Source organism: Aethalodelphis obliquidens, unplaced genomic scaffold, assembly GCF_003676395.1.
Source record: "Aethalodelphis obliquidens isolate GAN/ISIS:26980383/991018 unplaced genomic scaffold, ASM367639v1 scaffold9, whole genome shotgun sequence".
Taxonomy (NCBI): Eukaryota; Metazoa; Chordata; class Mammalia; order Artiodactyla; family Delphinidae; genus Aethalodelphis; species Aethalodelphis obliquidens.
In genome coordinates this window covers 43,810,697-43,819,051 of record NW_020837953.1, presented here as the reverse complement: position 1 = coordinate 43,819,051, position 8,355 = coordinate 43,810,697, and positions in this window count along the sequence as shown.

The following is an 8,355-nucleotide window of genomic DNA, read 5'->3' as shown; positions in this document are numbered from 1 at the left end:
AGAGACCCCAGTTCCTTATAGCCCCAGACCCCCAAGTTGAGCGGATCTTTGCAGAGAGGGCAGAGGAAGGCCCCTGTCTGAGGTGGAGCTCCCCAGGAGCAGACCCTGAAAGGAAGCGTGTGATGTGTTGCAAAACGGCAGCTGGGCTTTCTTGGTCATCTGCCAAAGCTACTTCAGGGTTGGGGGACAGTGACTTAAACTTTCAGGCTGCTCTGGCTCCCTGCCCATGCGGGCAAGGTGGCCCCAGGAAGCCAAGGGCCATCCTGCAAGGAGAGGCCATCAGAGGCACATGGGAACAGTGAGGGCCACCAGGGTGGCTACCCCTTTCCCCAAGCAGGTCTCATAAGGGAGAGTGTCTAACATTCATTCAAAAAGCAGTCAAGAGCTGACGGGAGCTGGGCCGTGTTCTAGATGCTGGGGATACCCCAGTGAGGGGAAAAGCCCCTAGGACCTGGGAGATTCCATTTTGCTTGGGAGGTTTCAGGCAGGGCACAGCTCGGAGGAAGGCCTGAGCGGGCGTGTGCCTGCCCAGTCTGGGGGCACGGTCAGGAGGCCAGAGTGGCTGCAGCCGAGGATGGGAAGAAGCAATGAGGTCAGGGAGGCAGCAGGGGCAGATGGGTCAGAAGGTCATTTCAAGGACTTTGGTTGAGTGTGAGATGGGAGCCGCTGGAGGGCTTTGGGCAGAGTCGGACGTGGTCTGACTTAACATTCTAAAAGGACAGTGTTGGATGGAGAGGTGGAGGTGGTGATGCGTGGGCAGGTCAGGCAGAGCACCGGGCACCGGTGATCAATCCAGGGGAGTCCTCCAAGCACTTCTGCCCACGGCAGCGTGGTATTGGAGGCGTCAAGGAAAACATCAGACGCTCACGCACTGATGGACGGCGCTGGACTCACGCTGAGAAGAGACAGCAAGATCGGCTTCAGTAGTGGCGTCGGTCTTCCAAGGACCAGCGGGTCCCTCCCGGCAGCTGACAGGCAGTTTGCTTGTGCTCGGCCCTCTCATGGCGCAGTGGAAGGACCCCATCCCCTCCCCGAAGAGGACAGATAGAGCAGTGGGGCTGGCCGGGTGCCATATGACACACAGGCTTAAGCAGAACAAAAGAGCACACACTGGGCCTGAAACAGGGAAAGATGCTCCCACGCCAGGCGCCGAGCTCGGCAGGGCTGTGGGGCTCTGTGGGCTCATTGTCTCTCGGTGAGGAAGTGTCCCAGGCCAAGCAGGGTGGAAAGGCCATGTGACGGAGATGACCTCTCCCAACGTGGCAGCTCTCGGATCTGTTTTGAAGGCAGAGCAGCAGGCTTCACTCATGGACTGGATGTAGGAGAAAAAGAGGAGATCAAGATTGCAAGGTTTGGGGCTCAAGCAACTGGAGGCTGGAGCTGCCACTCACCAAGAGGAGACAGGGAGGTCAGGTTTGGGGCAGTGATGCGTGTGGCCCCGTTTGCCTGGCAGAGCAATAAAGCTATTCTTTTCTACTTCGCCCAAAACTGTCTCCGAGATATGACTTGGCCCCGGTGCACAGAGGCTGAGTTTTCAGCATGGGCAAGGCCAGGAACTCAAGTCTCCAGTGGGCCACACTTGAGGTAACAGGGCTTTCCAGCCAGACATTCTCATTACCGTGTTCTTTTTATTTATTTATTTATTTTTTTGGCCACACCGTGCGGCTTGCGGGATCTTAGTTCCCCAACCAGGCATCCAACCAGGGCCCACAGCAGTGAAAGCGCCAAGCCGTAACCACGGGACCTCCAGGGAACTCCCCCACGTTCTCTTTAAAAGGCCAGTTTCTAAAGGGATTTGGAAAGAGTCCATATTTTAGTCTATAGGGTTTTCTCACATTCTAGAAACTGTCAACCACAGGAAGCAAATTCCTCTTGTCTCTGGTCTCCTGCTGGCCAGGGCTAAAGTCACTTATCTTGTCTGCAAATCTTGTATCTCTTGTCTTCACAAAACTGAGCCTTCCAGATGAAGGAGCCAGAGGAGTCAGTGTCTTTTCCCCTTGGCCAAAACTGGACCAGAGCGGTGGCCCGCCAGGCACGTCCTCAGAGTCTTCAAATCAGTCTGGAAATTCCAACTCTCCAAACCAGCTCTGGGGCCAGCGAGCCTTGGATTTAATCCTAAATGCAGCCTCTGACTGGCGGTGTGAGTGACCGGATGGCCTCTTAGCTTCACTGAGCCTCAGTTAGGTAAAATAAACGGTACATCTCATTGCCTGTGTTAATTATTCAGAGGGAGGGATGGCCAATGTAGGGAGGAAAAAGTTTTTCTCAACCCTCCTAGGGTCCCCGCTGGGTCTGAAAATTAAACGGACAGTTTTTTATTTTTTGGTTTTTTTTTGGCTACGCTTTCAGGATCTTAGTTCCCTGACCCACGCTCTTGGCAGTGAAAGTGCAGAGTCCTAACCACTGAACCGCCAGGGAAGTCCCTAAACTGACAGAGATTAACAGGAGAAAAGCATACAAAGGTTTTGAATTTTTATGTATACAAGAGAATGGAGACCCAAAGAAGTGACCAGAGCAGGAAGCTTTTAGACAAAGAAAAACAAGAAATTTGTGAAGAGTTGATAAGACAAAGGTGTTTGGGCTTGGGGCTGTAAGTGGTAAAGAAGTAACTAGGAAGATAAGGGTTTAACAAGGTCTGTTTTTACAGAATTTTTTGGCCAGAAATTCCCTGTCTCTGGTGATAAGAATGTCTTCTTTTCTCCTGATACAGGGGGTGTTCCTTGCACATGGGAATTTTATGACCTGTTTCAGGGAAGAAGGGCAGGGCGGTGGGGGAAGGTCAGAGGGGCCTTCCTGCTTCTGCTGCTTTCTCAAAAACTCCTTCAGGGACTTCCCTGGTGGCGCAATGGTTTAGAATCCGCCTGCCAATGCAGGGGACACAGGCTTCGAGCCCTGGTCCGAGAAGATCCCACATGACGCGGAGCAACTAAGCCCGTGTGCCACAAGTACTGAGCCTGCGCTCTAGAGCCCGTGCTCCGCAACAAGAGAAGCCACTGCAGTGAGAAGGCCACACACCGCAATGAAGAGTAGCCCCCGCTCGCCGCAACTAGAGAAAGCACATGTGCAGCAGTGAAGACCCACGTCAGCCAAAAATAAATTAATTAATTAATAGTTTTAAAAAAACTTCAGCTTAAAGTATTCAGTATGCCAAGGTGCCATATTTGGGGGTAGCATGTCTGACCATTTATCTATTTGTTTATTATTAATTCTATAACATTTATTGAATGCATTCTACGAGTTTTCAAAAGATTGAAAAATTTGTCAGGAGACAGAGGTCAACAGATTGTTATAAAACATTGTATCAGAGATCTAAAGTCAGAATAACAGATTTGAACTTGAAGGGAGCTTAGAGCTCCCCAGCCCAGCGACTTGCAAAGTCTGTTTTATTTCAAACACTTTGTTCAAAAGACATCTTAGGAGCTTCCCTGGTGGCGCAGTGGTTGAGAGTCCGCCTGCTGATGCAGGGGACGCGGGTTCGTGCCCCGGTCCGGGAGGATCCCACGTGCCGCGGAGCGGCTGGGCCCGTGAGCCATGGCCGCTGAGCCTGCGCGTCCGGAGCCTGTGCTCCGCAACGGGAGAGGCCACAACAGTGAGAGGCCCGCGTACCGCAAAAAACAAAAACCGAAAAACTTCCAGCCACATTGTGTTTTAAGAGACACACCTAAAATATACAGACACAGGAAGGCTGAAAGGAAATCAATGAAAAAGTTAAGCCAGGCAAATAAGGACTGAAATAGAGTTGGTATAGCTAAATTAATATCAGATCGGCTTGACTCTAAGGCAAAAAGTATTACTAGACATAAAAGAGGACTTAAGAGGAAGTAATAATCATCCCCTCCTTCAAGAACTGCCTTAGAGTTTAAAGGCTCTTTGGCATTTATTTATTAAACGTCTGATTCTCCCATCAAACCCATGAGATAGTACAGTAGGTGTCACCACTCCCCTTTTACGGAGGAGGAGCCTGTGGCTCAGAGAATTTAGGGGCTTGCCTGAGGTCACAGGGCAAGGGAACTGATCTTGATCACAGGTCTTCTGACTCCAGGCCCAGTGCTCTCCCTGTTTAGAAAAGAGAAAACGTAAAGTAAAGAGCACGGCAGGTCTGGGTGGGGAACAGCATGGGCAAAGAGGCTTGGCAGGTAGAAAATGCCCGGAGAAAATTATGATTGCGCCAAGGACGCAGCGCGGAGGGGAGTGGTTAGGGCGGAGTCCAGCCCGTTTCGGAGGGAGCCGAAGGCAGGCAGAGTTCTGTCTTGCACGTGGAGAAGTTTGCACGAGGCCCACCTGCCTTGCCTCCGGGCACACCTCGTGCGGCCAGAACCCGAGGACCGCGAGCCTCACCCACCCCACGGCCACCCGCATCCCCGAGCGCGCACGCGCACAGATTCCCGCCTCCAAGTTCTCAGCTCGCGTGGAGGCACAGGGGCACCCTCCACGCGGCAGCCCCGCACTGGGCAGGCGCGATCTTTAATGTCTCCGCCCCCGCTCCCCTGCCTCCACCTGCCTGGATCGTTAGCCGTCCCTCCTGAGATCCCCTCCAGGTTCAAATTCGACTGGGTGAAGGTGGACCAGAGGAAGGTAGAGGCGCGGGAGGGCAGGTCCAGGAGGGCAGAAAACTGAGTCCTAGTGGGAAGAGAAGAGAGACTCTTATCACCTTAACTGGACGAGGATGAGGGTGGAGTGGCGGGGGGCAGACGGGGTGGGGGTTGAAGAGCAGATAGATGGGCCGATGAGCCCAGGCGTGGGATGAAGGGAATTAGGGGTAGGAAGGGATACTGCGGATTGAGCTGTCTCAAGTCTCCTTTGGAAAGAGGTGGGGTTCGGGGCGGTCCTGGTTAGGAGCATGCGCTGCGGAGTTAGCTCCCGGGGTAGCCCTCTGCCACTGCTAACCGGCTCTAAGGCCTTCGACTGGGCAGGTAGTCTCTTTAAGCTCATCTCTAAAACGAGCAGCCTACTTCTCAGGGCTGCGGTGCAGGTTAAATGACAGGACACGTCCTAAAGGCTGCGTGATGCTTAACGCGACCCAGCCACTCCTTTAGCACAACGTATAAGCCCCTACTGTGTGCCACATACTATTTATTCTATGTGCTGTGAATACAGCAGGGAAAAAGAGACAGTGGCTCACAGTTCACTGCAGAGAGAACAGCAAACACTAATTTCTGCAGCCTATCAGGTGGTGATAAGTCATGGAGAAAAATCATGCAGGGTAAAAAGAGGCAGGAGTGCTGAGGGTGGGCGTGGGCTGAGTGGTCAGGGAAGGGCTCCCTGTGAAGTCTGAGCAGGATTGGAAGGAATGAGGGAGAGAGGGAGAGAGGGTTCTGGGCGGAGGGGACAGCAAGTGCAAAGGCCCTGAGGTGGGAACATGCACAGCATTTTGGAAGAACGGTGAGGAGGCTAGTGTGTTCAGAGCAGAGAGAGCAAAAGGGGAGGGAGTAGAGGGGGACGGTGGGTTAGGTAAGGGTGGGGAGCAGATAGCATGGAGCAGGGGTCAGCCAACTTTCTTAAAGGCCAGAAGGTAAATGTGTGTAGCCATAGACAAGCATAACCGAAGAGATGAGGCTGTGTTCCGACGTCACTTTGTACATAATAATAAGGTCCCTGAGAGAGGGCTTCGAAGCCTTGGTTGAGGATTGAGTGGGTTGGGGAGTCTTTGGGGGTGTTTGAGGTGAGTCAGGACACACCCTGATCTCAGTGTTCGCAGGGCCACTCTGCCCTCTGTTGGGAGGAGGCTGTCGGATGTGGAGACAGGGCAGAAGAGGGGAGACCAGTTAGGAGGCAAGAGGAGGGGGTGGCTTGACCCAGGGAGGTAAGGATGAGGTGGTGAGCCGGGGCAGATTCTGGGTGTCTGGAAAGTGGAACAGATGGGATTAGCTGACGGACTGCACGTGATGGGAGGGAGGGAGGAGTCAGGATGTCCAGAAGAGCGGGATGGGAGTCTGCGTGAGAACCATCTGAAGATGGGGTCACCTGGGGTGCGAGCATCAGGGAAGTGGGGGTCCCAGGGATGAGCGCGGAGAACAGGAACAAGCAGAAGACACTGGAAAGAGCGGGCAGGCAGGAGGGAGGGAGGGGTACTGAGAGGTGGCAGCCTGGAGGCAGGGAGGCAGGGGGTCCGAGGAGGCTGAGCAATCACTGTCCTGCCGCCTTTGCTGCCCCAAGAAAACTGAGGGCTGGGACTTCCCCAGCGGTCCAGTGGTCAGGACCCTGCGCTTTCACTGCCAAGGGCCCGGGTTCAATCCCTGGTCAGGGAACTAAGATCCTGCAACAAGCGGAAGGCTGAGAACTAGCCAGAGGCTTGGCACAGCGGAGATCACCTGGAGGAAAGGCGCTTTGGGGTGAGGGGAGCCCACCTGCACTGAGGTCAGCAGAGATGGAGGTGGGGGAGGAATTGGGATTTGGGGGTGATGAGAAGGGGAGAAATGGCCTGAGTCCTTCCTGGAGGCTCAAGAGAGGAGTGGGGGTTTTTTTGGTGTTTTGCTTTTTTTTTTTTTTTAATTTATTTATTATTTATTTTTGGTTGCGTTGGGTCTTCGTTGCTGTGCTTTTTCTAGTTGCGGCGAGCGGGGGCCACTCTTGGCCGCGGTGCGCGGTCTTATTGCGGTGGCCTCTCTTGTTGCGGAGCACGGGCTCTAGGTGCATGGGCTTCAGTAGCTGTGGCGCGTAGGCTCAGTAGCCGTGGCTCATGGGCACCAGAGCGCAGGCTCAGTAGTTGTGGCTCACGGGCTTAGTTGCTCCGCGGCACGTGGGATCTTCCCGGACCAGGGCTCGAACCTGTGTCCCCTGCATTGGCAGGTGGGTTCCCAACCACTGCACCACCAGGGAAGCCCTTGCTTTTTGTTTTTAAAGATGGAAAAAAATAACCGCTTGTTGAAGTGCTGATGGGAATGAATCAGTCAGGCAAGGAGAAGTGTTGACGATGGGGGAAGTGACTTTGGGAGCAGGGACAGGGCCCGGACACATCATAGCCTGTGTCCCGCCGCCCCCTCCCCCCCGCTCTGTGCCCCGGTGAGCGTGGGGGGCTGAGTCAGCTGTGGCAATCGATGGTTCTTTTCCTGATTCACAGAATGGGACCTCGGAGGCCGGTGGTGGCCCTGGGTGCTGGCCTTGGGCAGGGGAGATGGGAAGGCCCCCAGGGCACAGAGGAGGGTCAGGCTGGGGTGGGACCGCACAGGATGGGGGAGGGGGCGGGAGAGGCTGTGGACACGAAGCTGGTGGGCGGGGACACTTGTGGCTGTTGATTTCTGACGGCCCTCTTTGGTGGGTGAAATAGGAACAAGGTCTGCTGCAGCGGGTGAGAGGAGAAGAGGCGACAGAGGCTTGAGGATAGCAGAGAAAGCGTGAAATAGCTTCTAAGAGGGTGGGGAGGAGGGGACTAGAGTCTGATTCTCCAGCAACCTTGGAGGCCGCTTGAGATTGAAGGTGGTAATTTCGGAGCAAGGCCACCAGTGCAGTTGTAGGGTTTCCTTTAGTCATTTTAACCTATGTTGTGATTTTGCTGCCTGAGTGGCAGAGAGAGGGAGCCAGGGGGTGTGCAAAGGGGATAGTTATAACGCCGGATGGTTAAACTGCAGGAGGCGGGAGAGAGACATCACGGTGGATCCGGTGGGTCGGAGGACGAAGGGTGGTAGGGGCAGAGTGTCGGGTCTCATGGAAGGAAGGATGGGGCACCAGAGGGAGGGAGCTGGATAGATGGGTGTGGGCTCTGAAACTGAAATTATGGGGGAGGTGCAGTTTCTGAGGATGACAAAGTCTGGGGGGACCCTGGGAGCAGGTGACTGAGGTTGGGTGAAGGACAGGATGGTGGGAGGTTAGAAGGTCAAGGACTCGCAGACCAGGAGTTGGAGGGATTGCCCACGTGCAGGGTGAAACCACCCAGAAGTTAGGCGAGTGCTGCAGAAAGTGACAGTGAGCTGGGAGCTGAAATCGTCAAGGAATAAATGACGAGGACTTCCTTCCTGGCCTGCCTGGAACTTCGAACCAGAGCATTTTAGAGAGGAGAGAGGGAGAATGGTCGGGAAGGGGCGACTGGAAGCAAAGAGGGCCCCCCACTCCTACCTAGAGTTCTGAGAGAAAGAGCCCTCACCTGACAGGGCTGCTCAGGAAGCAGGGTCCACAGGGATCTGTCATCAGTGTTAGGAGTGGGTGCCGGAAGACACGAGAAAATTACAAGGGAAAGGGGTGGTACAGGGGTTGGGGAGAGGAGACCCCAAGGGGCCCTGAACAGGACAGCCGGGGCTGGACCTCGGGGCAACCAGGGATGCTGGGGAAGCGTGGGAGTGGGGACCAGGGCTGGGCGTGGCTGGGTAGGAGGCGGGCACCCTATCCTCACCCCTCAGAGTCCCTCTAATCAAACAGGAC